Raw genomic sequence first — 19,440 nt, 5'->3', positions numbered from 1 at the left:
GGTAGATAGAGTCTGTATTAACTTAAGATATCAATAAAGAGAAGTATTCCGCAATTACTGTGTATTTAGTTCTTTTTAATGAATCTTCTTATATTGCATTATGGGTTTAATTTACAACATTTATGTGATGCATGAATATATGTGAATATATTGGTTAATTGAATGCAAGTAAGAATATCAGTTTACACGGCACTAACTATGATTGATTAGTAAGATAAGTAGAACACTTAAGATAACTTGGGAACCTATACAGTATGCTATCATAGCTGCACAGAAGTACCTAGATCATGAGTTAAGGCTGCGCGAAGGTCAATCGTACACCTTCGTGGAGGTACTAAAGAGAAAAATAAGGGGGTAGACTGATAGAGCCCTAAGTCTTAGTGACCTATGCGAAAGTAGGGGCTAAGGGTAAAAACCAACATCACAACCATCTCAAGGTGCGAAAACTTGGTTCCAGCATCCCCCCATAATGCTTTGGGTGAGACTTCGGTCCATGCTCCATGGGCTAATGCCAAAAGGGCCAGTAATGTAGGGATTTGTCTGGTTGACTAACGCTGAACATGGGTCATGCCACACAAAGCCAACAAATGGTTTCGTTTCCGTGACTGGAATTTGCATAAGGGATGTGTGATGCCGTATCACTAGAATCCAAATAAGAAAGAGGTCAAAGACTAGTTTGATAGGAAGATCCACAAATTTGCAGAACAGGAGAGCAGAAATTCATGGCTGACAAAGGAACAGTGGCTAGACATGTACCTATATATAGAAATCCACAAGATCTTTGTTTGTTCCTTTCCATTTGAGTTATACAAGTGGATCGCGAAGCTAGTGGATAGCCAAGGAAGGTGGAGACTTGACAGTCCTATTGTCTGGACCCCAGAGTTAGTACAGGGACTAGAAGCCTCTAAGGATAAGATCGCCCATGTTTTCAATCATTGGCTCGATCGCATCATAGGAGGATTTGTGACTGAATTCGTGGTCGATACCTGAATTAGTTACAGCAAGGTACAGCAGCGCTTTTTCAAAGGTCCGCGAGGTAAGTACTTGAAGTCTTTAAATACCTGGATTAAGATGTTATTGTGTGAAAAATGGGTTATGTAGCTACCTTGATGTTTGGAGCTACGCAAAGTGGAAATACTTATAGAAACGAAGGAAGAAAGGGTCCTGAATATAACCCACTGATTTCATCGTCATTGGGTGACGAAGAGGGAGTAGCATATGCTTCTCCATGAATTGTAGTTCAGTTCATAATACAAGTATTCCCGTGATTTCTACCTCCACCTACACCACCTCCAACTTCACCACCGTCACCTACGACTTTGCCCACACCACCACCACCTCCACCACAGTTCAACATGGAAAATTCAGTGAAGCTTCCTTTCTTTAAGGGCTTGGGAAATGAGGACGTGGACCAGTTTTGGTTCGTCGTAAAAGTTGTATGGGAAGCTCAGGGCTTCACAAATGATCACATGAAGAAGGAAACATTTGTTAATGCTTTGCAGGATCGTGCGCTAACTTGGTACATCAAGTAATCTAATGATAACCCAAACGTTGGGTTGGCAGAAATCCAGACTGCTCTAAATAAATACTTCAATAGGCTTAAATCTGAGGCACAGTCGATTGTGGGTTTCAAGGAAATCATGATGAAACCAGGTGAGACACCTTGGGAATTGGATCAAAGATTGAAGTGTAAAATACATGAAGCCAATATGAACTTAACAAATGGATAGCACTACGAATGGTTCGTGGCTTTGCTCCTGCCTCACCTAAGGGTTTCACTGTCACAACAGAAGATTATGACTCAGGCAGAGGCCTTGGAGATTGCCATAAGACTGTATGAAATGACGATGCAAGTTCTGAATCTGGGGGTTTAGCAGATGCATGCGCAGTTGCAAAATATTTGCCTTGAAATGCAATGTTTGAAGCAGGATAGAATAGTTCGACTAGAGACATGCGAAGAAATATGGTGCCTGAAATGTAAAGGTCAGGGGCATGACAAAAACCACTACCTGGTCTTTGCGAACTATATTGCAAGAGGAGGACCAATGCCTTTGAGGCCAGAAGCCCAAGTCAGACCGATCGTGGGGCCTGCATTGTGGTGCGCTATATGTTAGGTAATAGGGAAGCACACAATTGATATTTTCCATTTGATGGAGAAGTTTGTACAAACACCACAACAACTGTTCTGCAGCTTTTGCAGGTCGGTAGGGCATGATGAGCACAACTACCAAAGTTATGAATTGATGATGGATAGAACACCCACCTATTGAGTCTAGGAAAAAAAACGACCTCCTGAACAAAGCATTGGGATGGCGCGAACAGGCTTTCAGGGGTGCAGACGAGGTGGAGGCAGAAGAGGACCTGGAAGAGGTCGAGGACAGCTGATCTATTACAATTGTGGAGGAATCAGACACTATACCTGTGAATGCACTAACCCAACGCATTCATTGTGAAAATATTTTAGTCAGTTTGATCATGAGATAGAGGACTGTCCTACACTGATAGCGAGGATATACGACAAAGGGGTGCTACCACCTCAGCCGACTCAAAACCTACAGATGATGAGGGTTGAGCCTCACGAAGAGGATCCATATGTGAATATAGTGCTCCGAAGTAGAATTGCAATAGGCAATGATAAGGGGAAACAATCTGAAGGCAACGCATGGGTTCACAAAGCTCCGGCAAAGGAGGCTGAATTTGATTTGGAGTGCGCATGCAAAACGTTCATGGAAGAAAAGAAGAGCTTCGCTGAGGTCTCTACCTCAGGGAGTAGGGATAAGCCTGATCAGGAAATGGACCCTTTTATGCTTACAATCTTTCTAGAGACCTACATGAAGTTGTTGCATGATACAAAGGCTGTGAAGGGGTTATAGGAGCTTATAAATAGATGCACCAGAAACACTCTGGGTGAACCACGGGTTGTACTAAAGATTGGTAAGCATAAAGAAAGGACTAGATGAGGGATGAGACTGACCACACAGATAGGAGAATACAAAATGGATTAGGTTATTTTGGATTTGGGTTCAAACGTGAACATTTTACCAAAGCAGACATGGGAGTGGATGGAAAGACCTGTGCTGCAGTGGTCTCCGATTTAGTTATGGATGTAAAATTAGTAGAAGATCATCCCCATGGGATGGCTGCAAGGAGTGACTCTAGACATTAAAGGCATGAGCACATTAGATGACTTTGAAGTGATAGAAATTGTGGATGATAGCAATGCCTACCCTGCGCTCCTTGGCATTGATTGGGCTATTGACATGAATGGGGTAATCAACCTAAAGAAGCAAAAGATGATATTTGAAAAGAAATTGCTTTGTGTAATAGTACCCCTAGATCCTGTTGAAGGATCTCGCTATAATGAACCAGTACGCAATTACGAAATCGATGAAAATTTCGACTGCATATATAAAATAATAGTGCGAGACCAAGATTGGGTGAATCTGATAGAGAATGGACGAATTACATGGGATCGTGAGAGTTCTTGCACCTCAAACTCTAATGAAGAATTAGAGCGCTTGCAGAATCGGCTACATGAAGTAACCACGCTAAGTTGTAACATGATAACCCGTTCGCTGCGTTGTTTATTGTTAGAGGTAAGAGATTTGTCCACTTACGATGGCTTGAATGATGTATATGTATTTTTGGATGCATTTGAGAGGGAAGTACCAGAGAAACAGTGCTTCCAGGGTCTGGACTGGGCACTATGCACTATGCCTCTGAGATGGTGGGGTACACACAAGGGTAGCTTCAACGATTGACGTGAGTGTAGGAGGATGATGCGAACTCGCTTTGGGAAGCTGATGGTACGAATGATCGACAAATATGACGGAAATGATGAATTGTGTGCACACTTGGCCAAATGGGCTAAGGCTTATGGAGCGAAGCCCCAACCTGAATGGGTGCACTTGTTTTTTCATGCCTTGGATGTCATCCCAATGAACTGGTACTTGGAGACAGAGCCCCACTATGGTACACGTGAATGGATATTTTGCATGAAGGATTCATAATGACATTCAACTTTGAAGACAGGTTTGACTGTATTGACAAAGCACTACAAGAAGTTAAAGCAACAATCTTTAGGATACTGCAGGATCCTTTGGATCTGATTCAACCCTATTGGACTACTCAGCTAAGCCACGCATTAGAATGCTATAACATGACTGTTGAAGAAGAAGATGAGGATACACAAAAGATTAATATCCCTGAAATCGAGGGTCACCACGAGGTCAAGGGACCGCAGATCGAGAATCCTGATATAACCCAGCCACTAAAAATGAAATAGGTAAATTTGGTATGGCGGTAAAGCCCAAATTCGCGAAGATTGGAGATTACTAAGATGATGCGATGATGGATAAGGTCACGGAATTGCTCTGCGAATACCAAGATTTGTTCCCTACCAAGTTCACGTAGTTAAATGGGATAATAGGAGACCTGGGTGTTATGAAGATCACATTAAAACCCGACACAAAACTAGTTAAGAAAAGACCTTACCATCATAATCCAAAGTATAAGGAGAAGGTCCGCTTAGAGCTAGACAAGATGCTCACGGCAGACATCATTGAGCCCATAGAAGAATCTGATTGGGTAAACCCAATGGTGGTACAGGAAAAGAAGCTGAAGGATGAAATAAGGATATGCATAGATCTCAGGAAGTTGAATGACGATTGCATACATGATCCATTCCCGACTTTGTTCACTGATGAGGTATTGGATAATGTAGGTGGCTAGGAAGCGTACTCCTTCACTGATGGGTTCTCTCGGTACCATCAAATTAGAATCGCACCTGAGGATAGAAGCAAGAAGACCTTCGCAACCGAGTGGGGATGTTTTCAGTACAATGTAATGCCTTTCGGATTGAAGAATGCGCCTGTGATTTTTTCACGCATAGTCATTGCTGCATTCAAAGAATTCATTCATAAGTTTCTAGAGGTGTACTTTGATGACTGGACTGTGTTTGGGTTCGTAAAACTCCATGTGGCAAGTTTGCGCCTGATGCTAGATACTTGTCGAAGGTACCAAATTGCACCCAATCTAAAGAAATGCCTATTTTGTGTTTCTCTTGGGATGCTATTAGGTCATGTGGTTTGTAGATAGGGACTGATGGTAGATCCTGTGAAGATTGTAGTAATACCTAAATTGGAGGTGCCGAGGAGTGTGAAACAACTAGACACAACCCTAGGACATACTGGGTATTACAGGAAGTTTATCAAGGGCTATGCCCACATCACTAAGCCTATGGAGAATTTGTTGAAAAAGGATGTCACGTTCTGTTGGAACAAGGACTGTCAGAAAAGCTTGGATGTATTGAAAGCAAAAATGGTCACCGCACTGATTTTAATCTTCCCAGAATGGAAGAATGAGTTTCATGTACATGTAGATGCATCATGTATAGCACTGGGAGTAGTACTGACACAGGCTAGCGAAGGAGAATTGGACCATCCTATAGCATTCATAAGCAGGAGGTTATCCATGGTTGAGAAGAATTATTCCACCACTCAGCACGAAGGGTTAGCCATGGTATATGCGCTCCAGAAGTTTAGACACTATTTGTTGGGTGGACATTTTAAGATGTATACAAATCATTTTGTGTTGAAATACTTAGTCAATAAGCCTGTGTTTGGGGGGAGAATCTTTAGGAGTATGATTTTGAGGTTATTGTGAAGCATGGACGACTAAACGTGGGACCAGACCATCTCTCGCATCGAAATAGGGGAAGAACCCACTAATTTAGAGGAGGGATTGCCTGACATGCAAATATTTGCAGTACGCAATGCAGATGGTCACTTCAAAGACATCATACACTTCCTAACGACAGAAACCACCCTGGAAGGTTACACCGTCCAACAGAAAAAGGAGTTAGTGGTGTGTGCGATAGAATTTTCTGTCATTGCTGGACATCTATACAAAATGGGGTCTCATGAAGTATTACGACAATATGTACCAGAGTTTGAAAGGAGTAGTATCCTCACGAAATCTCATGGGGGCACCGCGGGAGGCCATTATGCAGGAAGAGTGACCGCACAGAAGATTCTATGCATAGGGTTGTGGTGGCCAACCCTCCATTAGGATTCAAAAGCTTACTACAAAGCATGTGATGTGTTTTAAAGGACTAGTAGGCTATCATGGAGAGATGAGTTGCCTTTGAATCCACAGATGACGTTACAACCTTTTGAGAAATGGGCGATAGATTTAGTGGGACCCATTCACCCCCAATGAAAGAAGATGGGAGCACGATACATTATCACCGCGACTGAGTATTTGACTTGATGGGTGGAGGCACAGCCTGTGAAGGATTGCACAGGAACGACTATTGCGAAGTTCCTCTTTGAGTATCCACTCACGTGATTTGGGTGTCCAAAGATTTTGATGAGTGATTGTGGTACACACTTTCTGAATGAAACGTTCTGTGTGCTAACAAAGGAATTTCAGGTATATCACCAGAAAACCAAACCTTATCACCTGAGGCTAATGGGATAGTGGAAGCATTCAATAAGGTGTTGGAGAACACGCTGAATAAGGTTTGTAATACTCAGTGAAGTGATTGTGACCTACGCATACCCGCAGTACTATGGGCCTATCAGACGATGACCATGGAATACATTGTGCCTAGTCTGTGCATAGCGACAATCATGGGTATGATGGATCGTGGAGCCCTGGAAGAGAGGCTCGTGCAGCTTGATGAGCTTGAGGAAGAGATATTTCTAGCTGGATTTCACCAACAGGTCCAAAAGCAGACCGAAAAATCATGGCATGATCGACACATTAAGCTTCGCACCTTTAAGGTAAATGATCTGGTTCTGTTATATGACAGTAAGTTTGATAAATTTCCAGGGAATTTCAGAATGCACTAGCTAGGCCCTATTTCATTAAGGATATTACCGACGGCGGAGCAGTTCAGTTGGTTAAATTGAATGGAGATCCCTTCCCAAGAAAGGTGAATGGTATCCGATTGAGGCCATACACCGGTGATCCAGCCAAGTAACTATATGAGGTTAGCATATTCTTAGCACTCCAGGCAGCTGAAAGGAGCCACGATACTATAAACTACACTTCTTGAGTTGGGGGACTGCGTAATTGGAGGATTGTGCGGGACGAGGAAAGGTCACAGGGTTTGCAACAAGGCAAAGAGAGTTGTGATACCCAGGGAGAAATCACACAGGTCAACCGAAAAGTGACCGTTAAAGTCACTGTTCATGACTTGATGGTAGGAATGCAGCCAAATGGAGTGGGCGACTGACACTTAAGACAAAATTTATGGGTAAGATCCTTGGAAATCTACCGCCAATTGGGCATTAATGAACCGAACGTGGGGGGAATGGTCAGATTTGAATTCAAAATGCCCTATAAATTACAGGTGGAGGCCCAACAAAAAACACGACATTTTGAACATTACGTTGGTGAGCTCTCACACGTGCATGATTTGTGAATTCCTCGAAGCATTTGCTTGACTACCCAGTGTTTGATCAATTCCCATAATCCAACCGCAAATTCATCTGTGATTTTATCCCCAGATCCGAATCTATGGACATTGAAGTAGTGACAACCGAGGGGGTTGTGCCGGAAGTTGTTAGGGAAGTAGAGGGAGCTGCTCCAAAGGTTGCAGAGGTATTAGCTAAAGTTCCCAAATCACCATGGACACCTAGACTGAAGCTGACCCTAGCCAAGGAGAGTGTGAAGGATAAGAAGGGCAAGCAAGCTATGATACCGGTACGTGCGTCATTGAGAAGAAACCCATTGAAGTAAAAGTCTACCGCACGGGAAAAAGGCAAAGCTATTAACCTGGAGCTGGAGGAGGAAAAAATTCAGGACATCCTGATGGATGGTGAGTAGTTGGGCATGGAAGTGGAGGAAGTTGAAGTAAAGTTTTGGGACCCTATCACTAAGTTTCCTAAATACGTCCCTCTGCGCAAAGGCAAGACCAAAGTGTCAAAGGACATTGATGAAAGAAAGGTCACCTTTCACACACCTCTACTACCAGATGACATTGCTTTTGAAGGAGCGTGCTTAGGGCGGGTTCCTCTATTGAAACTAGAAGATTGGGACATAGCTGACCATGAAAAGTTCCCACACTTGGCAACAGAACAACTCATGTGTCGCGTTGTTGACAAAACCATTGGGATCACTGCATTGGAACCATGGAAGTGGCTCAGGGGAGTATACAAGGAAGGTTTTCTCAACATGCTATGGGTGTCAAACTACAATCACACCCCCATTACAGTATTGGTCATCAAGCAGTTGCTATGCTTGGTGCATGATGGCTGTTTGTCGCTAGAGGAGCTGATACCCATCACCGATAGATTGATCCATAGGATCACACGGCTACCCTACATAGGGGAAAATCCGGCCATGATGTTTGGCAGAAAAGGTGGCGAGCAGGCCCTCGCAAAGGCCATGAAGGATAAATTCAAGCTCGTAAAGAAGCCGCGAGGCTATGCCATCTCGAGTATTTGTGACCTTGCAGTCAAGGTGGCCACGCAGATTTTGGCAGGAAAGGTTATGAGGAAGTGTCGCGTAGATGAAGTGCCAACACCAGTTGTTGCTCTTGTAGCCCAATGTGCCAAAGGAGACCAGTTTAATTGAGCATGTTATCTCTATAATGAGTCCCTTGCAAACTGCCACGAGGCACAAGAGCTTAGCAAGAACTTCCACTATGTGTGGCTCTTGCTGTCTATTGTGCTGGTAGCATGGGAGCTGCTGGAAGATAGTCAATTCCCCTCAGTCGCATTGAACCCGCTAGAAATAGTGAAGTATGCTTCACTATGGGTGACCAAGGATGCTCAACGCATCAAGGATAGCAAGATCTTCTGAATATTGATGGAAATGAACATCCGCATGGCTATCAATCACAAACCTACAGGAGTACTGTGTTTACCAAACTGCAGGAGTATGCAGAGTTTAAGGCATACTTTCACCGTGTATCAATCATGCCACGGAAGGACCCTAATCAGACATGGTATGACTTGCCTTACTTGGAAACAAATGACACGATTGATGCAGTTCTTGAACGCTAGCCGGCAGATTGGTGCACTACCTCAGACTTGGTGGTGGGATCGAGCAAGTCCACCGCGTAGCGCAAAAAGGAGGAGGCCAAGCTCAAGATGGCATAGCTAGCTGAGAAAAGGAAAAAGGAGGCCACTGAAAAGGCCTAAGCGGAGTGCGATGTCGCAAAGTAGACGAAAAAGATGACAGGCAAAACAGAGCGTGGCTCTTACAAAGGTGTGAGGTCACCCTTGCTTGAAATAAAGGAAGAAACAGATAAGCAAACATAGCAGCATGGTGTGGACCCGTGAATGAAATTGGACCGCATAATGCGTCCAAGGGAACAAGAAAAAGTGGGGTCAAGGAAGAAATCCAAGGCCGGTAAGGCATCACTGAACCCAATCACCCTCACAGAGGGAGATTTGCATGACATTGGAGACAAGGTGCGGGATGTCACCCCGGAGGTGCTATAGCAGTTTGAGCAGCAGCAACAGCTACTATTGGGGGCCATCCCGATGGGTTTGCAAGAGCTATAGATCCACGCATCACGGGATTGAAGGATGTCCAACAACCTCACTATCAATACTTCAGAAGCTGCCGAGATGCTGTGTGCGAAGGTCTCCCGAGCGATAGTGCTGCCGAATGGAGCACTAACCACATAAAATGAAGCTAACAAGCCCACTTTTAGCCCCCTCAAGGGAGTGGGGTCGAACTTGGCAGCGTTCCCTGGTGAGGTGCTCCACCTACTGCACGATGGTGTGATTACGGAGCTGAGGGCCTGCAAATAGCATGTTGTGCAGGTAAGCAGTGAACAATAGATCAAAAATGTGCAGTTGGCCCTACAGCGAGACTCTGCCATCGCTGTCATGACTAAGGTAACTGACCGAAACAAAATCATAGTTCAGGTTGTGGAGGAGGCATGCCGAATGGTCCCAGAGTTGGCCATTCTCGAGGGAGAACTGGTCGAGGTGCACGTTCGTGAGATTTTTATAGGGGTGCACGATGCTCGCATAGATTTGGCTAAGGTTTAGCTAGAGATGAACCTATAGATTGTAGATTTATAGTTGAAGGCCTAGCCTTCAACTTCGCTAGAAGTAAAGGAGTAGCATGCATGTACTATCACAGAGGCAATAGCTGCAGTTGATAGTCCAGTAGCAGACTGCACATGGTTGTTTGAACAGTCGTTCAAGGTCTTGGCAAGCCTGTAGGAGGACCCTAATGTATAGCGGCTGGAGACAAAGGCGCAAGAACTGCAGTAGCTCTATGGTGAAGTAAAAGGTACAGCACACCCCATCACTCTCACGTAGAGACTGGTGAAGCTACAGGAGGCTAAAGCACTGAAAGAACAAGTAGATGCAGTGCAGCACAAAGAGGCAGTGTTGAAGGCATTCTTGAAGCCCTGGTTGGATGAGGCTTATTCAGTCACAACCTCTATTGAAGGAAAGCTTGCAAATCTGCAAGCAACTTAGCAGAAGCTTCAGGTTGATAGTTCAGGACCAGCGACAGAGCAGTTGGTTGAAGAAGTAAAGCAGGCGACCGCATAGTGCACTGCCGAGGTTATTGTCATACAGGTCGAGCTGGGAGGTCTTTGTGCCAAGATCTCCATGCCCGTAGAGTGACTCGAGGGCAAGTCACCATGTTTGTGTTGGGGGCCTATTGGGAACGGGTTCCCCCAAGGACAGTTTTGGGGCTAAAAGCCCATGTTTTGGGACAATTTTGTAATAAAGTTGTAAAGTATTCACATTTTGTGGTCACGGAGCATGAAGGTGTCAAGAGTCATAAAGGGTTGTCTACCCTTATTTTGTAAAATGTAATGTCAGCTGTAAAGATCCACCCATGGTCTGCAAACCATGCGATTGTATAAAAATGAGCTAAGTAAGTAAGCTCTAGGAGTTAAGTTCGTAGTAAAGAATTAAGTGAGGAGTTAAGCATTGGAGTCTAAGTGTTCTCAGGTCTTAGTGTAGGTAGAGGCTCTACAACTGAGTGCGCAGAGGCCTAGGGTGGAAGTTTGCAGCTGAGTGCATAGACCACTACAGCTGAGTGCGTAGGGCTGATAGAGTCTGTATTAATTTAAGATATCAATAAAGAGAAGTATTCCGTAATTACTGTGTATTTAGTTCTTGTTAATGCATCTACTTATATTGTGTTTTGGGTTTAATTTACAATGTTTATGTGATGTGTGAATATATGTGAATATATTGGTTAATTGAACGCAAGTAAGAATATCAGTTTACGCGGCACTAACTGTGATTGATTAGTAATATAAGTAGAACACTTAAGATAACTTGGGAACCTATACAGTATGTAGTCATAGCTACGCGAAAGTACCTAGATCATGGGTTAAGGCTGTGTGAACGCCAATCTACACCTTCACGGAGGTACTGAAGGGTGGAATAACAGGGTAGACTGATAGAGCCCTAAGGCTTAGCGACCTGCATGAAAGTAGGGGCTAAGGGTAAATGCCGACATCATGACCATCTCAGTGTGCGGAAACTTGGTTCCAACATCCCCCCATACTGATTCGGGTGAGACTTTGGTCCACGCTCCATGGGCTGATGCTAAAACGGCCAGTAGTGTAGGGATTTGTTTGGCTGACTAATGCTGAACCTGGGTGAGGCCCCATAAAGCCAACACTTTCTCTAAGATACTCCTATCGGAAGCTTGGCTGACCAAAAGCCTCCACAATGAGTTATGAGGTACTATATATAGCAAAGGGTGCCGTGACCTTTAACATTCCCCTTTGTGACTATTCACCTACCCTCATGACTCTTCAATTACTCTATGACTATTACATTCAACTATCGACACTTGAATTTCCACTTGATAAGATGTTACAAAAAATATGCACATGTACCCATTTGAGGCAAAACAAGCTTGAGCAAGCCATGAAATCTTTCACTAACACTCAGACAGTTTTGGTAAGACCAACTCTTCAACATCCTTGCGATGTTCAATAGTGGCGAACTATGCCAAGTTTGGTTGCCCATGATGGTGTCCATGTGCTCAATGGTGACATCCTACTGTAAGTGAACTCTTGCCTCCCTTGCATCTGTGTACACTAATATGGCTCCTCTGTCTAACTCATACGATAACATGTGCATCATCGTCTTAAGTGTAGACAAACCAGCAACATACTGATGCATAGTGTTTGTGCCAATCTCCAAATGTAACCTGGTGACCATGCACATCAACTTGTCAAAATACATGTTCAGCTCCAGTCGGACTTGCTTCTTGTCTTCACCTCAACGAGTGTGCCAAATGGGTGGGATCGCATGTGTGCGTGCAATTAAATCCATGCTCCTGAACACCCTTTCATGTGATTGATGACACTTCCCAACCTATCTACTCCATGCCAGCTACTGGATGGGTCGATAACTTGTATGGGCATAGTTTCATCAATCTGTGCATGTTGCACCTCCTATGTACATGTTCTCATTGCAACTCCTTCTCTTATCTGTGCAGCTCCTGTTCTTCCTTGAGTATTTTCTTCAACACCTATACCCCCTTCTATTTTTCTCTATTTGATTTCGCATGATCCTCTTATCGCATCGTCACCTCATAGCCTCAGTCTCCAAAGTTGCTTTCATCACAAGTGGATTTGCTTGAACTTGCAACTTTGCTCTACCTTTACGCTATCAACAACCTTCCCCTTGCATTTGTCACACACAGTTATGCTACCTTTTGCTGCTGCAGATGGTGTTACTCATTGTGGTGTTGTTGCCATTTCATTTTGATATCCTTATCCATGAACAACTTGATTTCTTCATAGATAGGCAAGTTCATAGACATTTGATCGACTGCATCCCCATTTGTGCTTTGAACGATTTCTTCGACTCTACTCTCCTAGATGCCATTGTACCTATGTTGCTGAGAGGCAAATGAACACCTTTGATACTTAGAGACATAACAACACTCATGATAAGCAATCTGTCAGTCGAAAACCAAAACAAGCTGAAGGACTGACATGCAACACACTTGTGTGACTGTCTGTGACTATTGCACGATTTTCACTGGGAGGTTGGGAGACTGACTATCAAAACTACGTAAGGCATTGTCCAAGATGTCAGGATACTGACTGATTGTTGGAACTACGAAATGCACAGCACAGCCTGTCCTGCTAATCACTGAAACTATACAACGTGCAATTTCAATCAGCAGTGACATGCAAACCAGCAAACTGCATTACACAGTTTCTGGGGCCAACAAGGCACTCCCTTCCAAAATTTCTCAATGCAATCCTAGAGGTCAATTATGGGCTAGACTTGTGCAATTTCTAGAGGGAAATTAGAGCCTTCATTTCCATAAATGTGTAATGCTAGCCAGGCAAGGCAAGGTCTAGGCCAAGGCAATTTATACTTGTCGTCGGGCGACTAAAAGCATGAGAAGTATGAATGCATGGTGACACTGAGTGTAAAAAAGAGTGAATGATAATGCATGCAAAAAGTAAGTTTAGGATTCAGAAACAAGAAAGAATGCATGTGTCTGAAGCGAGTCGCCGCAACAACGACCGTTGGTGCAAAAATAGTTTCATGTATGCGACAGCAGTGAGATGCGAACAAAAACTGAAACAATGCTTCTACAAGCTAACATACATTGAAACGACAGTGAGCACTCATTAAAATAAAGCAAACAACACTCACACAAAGAGAAACACAAAAAGCAATAGAAACATAGGTAAGTTGAAAGTGTCGAAGACTCCTAGATGTAATGGGGGATGTCAAAGTTGTAAGACCAATGTAAGGAATTAGCTCTGCAACATATGGTTCATAAGTTTTGATAAGATCGAAGTTATGACACGCATGCCACAAATCTAGGAAAAAACGACAATTGGTGAGAGGTTTCTAAAATTAGATTTGCATGTAACCTCGAGCTGCTAAGAATAGTTCCCTAGATCTAGGGATTCCTTTTCCATGCTTCCTTTGCTATATCGGCAATAGTAGTCCATACATGCAAATCATTTTTTCTCGATCCTAGAGGGAACTGGTTAACCTAAAAGCACATGCAACAGCCTGCTTGACTCAGAGAGGGATTTGCACAATTTCTGAGACAAACTGGACTAGTTGCTTGAGAGGGATTGTGCAATTTTTGGGGTCAACAGGTGACTGTCTCCCAAAATTGTGCAATTTCTGGGTTGAGTTGGGCTGGCTGTCCTAGAGGGATTGCGCAATTTCTGGGGTTAGCAGGTGACTGCTTCCCAGAATTACGCAATTTCTAGGATGAGATGCAATGCTGGGCCAGATTATGTAATTTTCCTGAGGAATATTGTCTGATTGGATTGCTCAATTTCTGAGACCAGCAAGCTGCCCACCAGATTTGCGCAATTTCTGGAGGGAAGGCTGGTTCCCCTCCAGAATTGCACAATTTTTTGAGGGACTTTCTTAGCCATAAACTAGCCCCCATTCAGAATGTGAACCTATGAGGGGAGAGAAGCAAACTAACGTGCACAAGATGGCAGGCTGCTAAAAAACCAGTGAATCCTATGTACTTGACAATGCAAGACATGATGCTGTGAAGGTTGATAGAGAGGCTCCAAAATGAAGCTAAGACAAAATTTTGTAGGGTGGTTGTAGTCGCTACAACACTTTGTGACACACTGGTAGAACTCTAGCTCTCTGAATGAACCTTGTTCCTAAAAAGCAAGTCTAACACCTCCGGAAGTATTGTTCAGTTCTCTGTTCATCTTGGTTTCCACACTTTCTTGATTGTAAGATGTAGCATCTACCAAGCTCTTGGTCGGTCAACAAAAATTCCAAGCCAAGCCAACACAACTGTTTTGATTGAGATGAGGGGTATATTGGTGCACAATCTACATGATTGTCAGAGTTTTAGTTTCATCTCTGGTGTTGCTCCACTGCCAGCAGGCCTGGACAGTACCCTGGTGGAGTCACGCAAGAACACAAGCATCGCTCCACTGCCAATTATCCTGGTCAGTACCCCGACGAAGTTACTTGCATCACCTCTCTGCATAGGAAGCCTATCTCTTCTTTGGCCTTATTCATTTTTCATTTTTTTTCGAAATTTTTCAAATTTTCATTTTTTCATAAATGCGCATAACACTTATTCATTTCAGAGGCAGAAGAGGGGTCCCAACTTATTGAGAGCAGAAGAGGTTGTTCCTTCAGAGAAGTAGTTTATATATATACCTATGACATGTTTGTTAAGGTTTTCCCCCTCACCTTACTCTTCTTAATTAACCCAAAAACAAATGACTAGAGTAGGTGACACTAGTTAGCATGCAAGCATTGTGTTTTCACCAAGATTCACTGCAAACAACATGTATTTTCCATTGACGTATGATGGACTGAAGACAACAAGTTATTCATACAATGGAAGGACGACAAATAACCAAGTATTGATAATTGCACAAGTCCTCTTGTATTTAACCCATATTGTTTCAAGAGTTTCGCACGGTTTCATGCGAAACTAACCTACGAATGTCAACAAGCAAACAAACAACAAAACAAAGCAAACGCAGAAGTAAATGCATAAGTGAAGCCAGTAAGGAAACAAGCAGGCAAGCAAGCAAATGAATGAAGTAAAAAGCAAACATGAAGGCAAGCAAACAAACCAAAAGTAAACACTACTCCAATTCCTAAGCTAACGGTGCATGGGTCTACTCACAGAAGTGATGCTTCCAATGCAGCCATTGATGCATTGGTCGACCCATGTTGGTGAAGGCATGGTTCGCGAAGAACACAGTTGTGTGAACTAGTAAGCATGAAAGATATAATAATGAAGACAAACACACTCCGAGCTTAAAGGCATCCACAGAACATAAGTGAGTGCAAGTGCATGACATGCAATCCATGGACCTACCATGGTGCTATGTGATAGTACATGAAGCTGCTAATAATATGCATACTCTTGACTATGAAATGCAAGCAAACGTGAGAAAGGTAGACCACTTACTTGTGCAAGTGTGCTTTCTATGTAAGATTACTCCAATGCATGAGCGATGGGATTATGTAGTTGAAGTGGAGGAAGAAAAATATGTGTGGGAGATTGATATTCAATGCATATAGATGAGTGATGAGGAGCCTTAGGTGTTTGAACAATTTCCTAATCAGAAGTGAAACCAACCTCACGACAACGATGAGCTGACATAACCATCAACTTGAGCTAAATTTCCTCGACCGCCTAGGGGTTTCGACTACTTCGATAGGTAGATCGTCGAAGGCCAGTGTCTTAGACAGATTAACAACGGTTGAATCGACATCGTGATCCAATGAAGAAGTAGAGAGATCACAATAACAAAGATCAGAAAATTCAGGATGTTTGTCGGCATCCTCATGATTTGATGAATCACACAGAGGGGTAGATGAGAAGCAATAATGTTCACCCTCTGCGATTCCAGAAAATGAAGATGAAAAATCAAGTGGATTTTCAATGAATGATTGGTCCTCTCCATTGTCATATGATGGACTTACATTCGATGTGTTCTGTGAATGATCAACAATGGGTGCATCTGTAGACGGAGATACACATGTGAAACCGGTGATGACAGAATCACCAAAGATGTCACAAAAACATAGAGGAGGCTCAAACAGAGGGGAGTCATCCTTTGCCGTGGATTGATGCTCAAGCTCGTAGTCAAACTCTTCATGAATGACAATGCCAGTTGGTTATGAAACACCAACTCCATCAATGGCTTGATCCTCGTTCAGAACAAGTGTAAAGTGTGAAATCAGAGAACACAAGACAGTGTAATCCGAAGGATCATTAGAATATGAAGGTGGAGGTTGAGGTACGAAATATATGTAACAACCCATGGGATTCACAACCCAATATGCATGGCAATTGAGAGAAGCAATGTTGGAAGGATGTGACAGTTGAATGGATGTGTGTGCCTATTCTCCCACATCACTCTGCGGTGGTGGAGTTGTTTGATGAGGGGACATCAAATAGTCACTTGTGACAGTAACCGTATCCTTCTGTGATTGTGCATCTCCATCACTGAAGTATGCTGAGTGGGGTTTGGGCTTGAAATTCTTCTTAGGATTAACATATTGGGTAAGATAGTACTCAAATCTATCCATGAGATACTGGAATTTCATCTGACTTTTCAGAGCTTGACACTGCAACACACGGAAGCAGTCCAAAATTCTGGAAAGTAGATTCAATGAGATCACAGAACTTCTCAAGTGAGTGCACGATGTAGGGAGAAAGACTCCAGCACCACCATAGTGGGGATTCGCAAAGTTTGTATACAAGAAGCACGATGGCCTCTTCTACATAGAACTTGTCTGCAAGGAATGCATAGAAGTATTCTAAGTACTCGAGCTCGGCTACTTTTTCTTCACCATCATACGTGAATTCAGACAAGGGATCAGCAAACTCCTTCCTGATGTCGAGACATTCGGAATATGAAAAGCATCACGGAGGGATGAGTGCGACAGTATAGATGATGGATGTGCAAAGATTCAAAACAATATGAGAGGACACATCTTGTCATTTGGCCCTCCTTCTAGCGCTAGAAATGTTGATGGTGTTGGACCCACCAACATGTCAATGGATCTCCTCAGTAAGAAGTTTCAACTACACCTCATACCATTTGATGTAGGAGTTCCGGCAGTGTGTCGTACAGTATCACCTTGACTCCAATTGCGCGCAAAGGAAAGTAAGATGTCCTTATTTGTAGCAAGGGTGTGACATGCACAACAAGCCAAGGAAGGTGCATGAATGATTCTAACACACGAAAAGTGAGGTGAGTGCGCCCCTTGGAAACCTATGGAAGCACGCGGCTTGGAAGGGAACACATGAGCGAAGATGCATCACAAACTGGAAAGCAAGTAATCTAACAATCCAAAGTGATGGTTAAACCAAAAGTGCATCTTAGTAATATTCATACATACTTATACAGAAAGAGTTCACACATGCATGTGTAAGTAAACATATACATATATCATTAGAGTAACCAAGAGAGTTGAAATACAATAACAACATATGCATGAAACGTGTTGGATCTATTATATTAAGAAGTGAAAGTTCCAATCATTCAGTACAACCATGACCAACCACTAATCCCGATACTGGAACACTACAGTCACTACCACCTACTCCTCCAAAGAGATGTACTATCTCTCCACTATGGAGAAGCCAAGGCTCATTGAAATACTCTCCAAGCTTTCTCTAAGATACTCCTATCGGAAGCTTGGTTGACCAAAAGGCTCCACAATGAGTTATGAGGTACTATATATAGCAAAGGGTTGGGCGACCCTTGACGTTCCCCTTTTTGACTATTCACCCACCCTCATGACCCTTCAATTACTCTATGACTGTTACATTCAACTATCAATACTTGAACTTCCACTTGACAAGATGTTACATAAAATCTGCACATGTACCCATGTGAGACAAAATAGGCTTGAGAAAGCCATGCAAGCTATCACTAACACTCAGACAGTTGTGGGAAGACCAACTCTTTGACATCCTTGTGATGATCGACGATGGCGAACTGATGCCAAGCTTGGTCGTCCGTGATGGTGTCCGCGCACTCAATGGTGACATCCTGTTGTAAGCGAACTCTTGCCTCTGTTACATCCAGGTACACTGATATGGCTCCTCTGTCCAACTTGTCTAGTAACATGTGGATCATCATCTTGAGTGCAGTTGGACCAACAACATACTAATGTATAGTGTCTCTGTTGATCTCCAAGTGTGTGCTGGTGATCATGCACATCAACTTGTCAAAATACATGTTTAGATCCAATCGGACTTGCTTCTTGTCTTTGCCTCGGTGAGTGTACCAAATGGTTGGGATCGCATGTGTGTGTGTAATGACATCCATGCTTCTGAACACCCTTGCATGTGATTTATGGAATTGCTCACCCTATCCACTCCATGCCAGCTCTTGGATGGGTCCATAACCTGTATGGGTGAAGCTTCATCAGTATGTGCATGTTGTGCCTCCTGATGTACCTGTTCCCACTGCAACTCCTTCTCTTGTTTGTGCAACTCTTGTTATTCAATGAGTTGACACTTAATCACCTACAACCCCTTCTTTGTTTCTCTCTCTGCCTTCACGCAATCCTCTTGTGGTGTCATTGCCTCATAGCCTTAGTCTCCAAAGTTTCTTTCATCACAAGTGGATTTGCTTGAACTTGCAAGTTTGCTCTGCCTCTGTGCTATCAACATCATTCCCCTTGCATTTGTCGCATGCAAGTGTGCTACCTTCTACTGGTGCTGATGGTGTTGCTCATTGTGATTCCGTTTTCATTTCATCTTGGTATCGTTTTCCATGAAAAACTTGATGTCTTCGTAGATAGGAAAGTTCATAGATACTTGATCGACTACATCCCCAGTTGTGCTCTGAATGGTGTCTTCGAATATGATCTCCTGGAAGCCATTGTACTTGTGCTGCCGAGAGGCAGATGAACACCTGTGATACCTGGAGATATAGAAATAGTCATGACAAGAAATTTGTCAGTTGAAAACAAAAACAAGTTGAAGGACTGACAT

This window comes from Pinus tabuliformis, chromosome 4_1 (genome assembly GCF_031772625.1).
Source record: "Pinus tabuliformis cultivar Carrire ecotype Pingquan chromosome 4_1, CPIR1, whole genome shotgun sequence".
NCBI classification, from domain to species: domain Eukaryota; kingdom Viridiplantae; phylum Streptophyta; class Pinopsida; order Pinales; family Pinaceae; genus Pinus; species Pinus tabuliformis.
Note: the sequence above shows the minus strand (reverse complement) of the source record.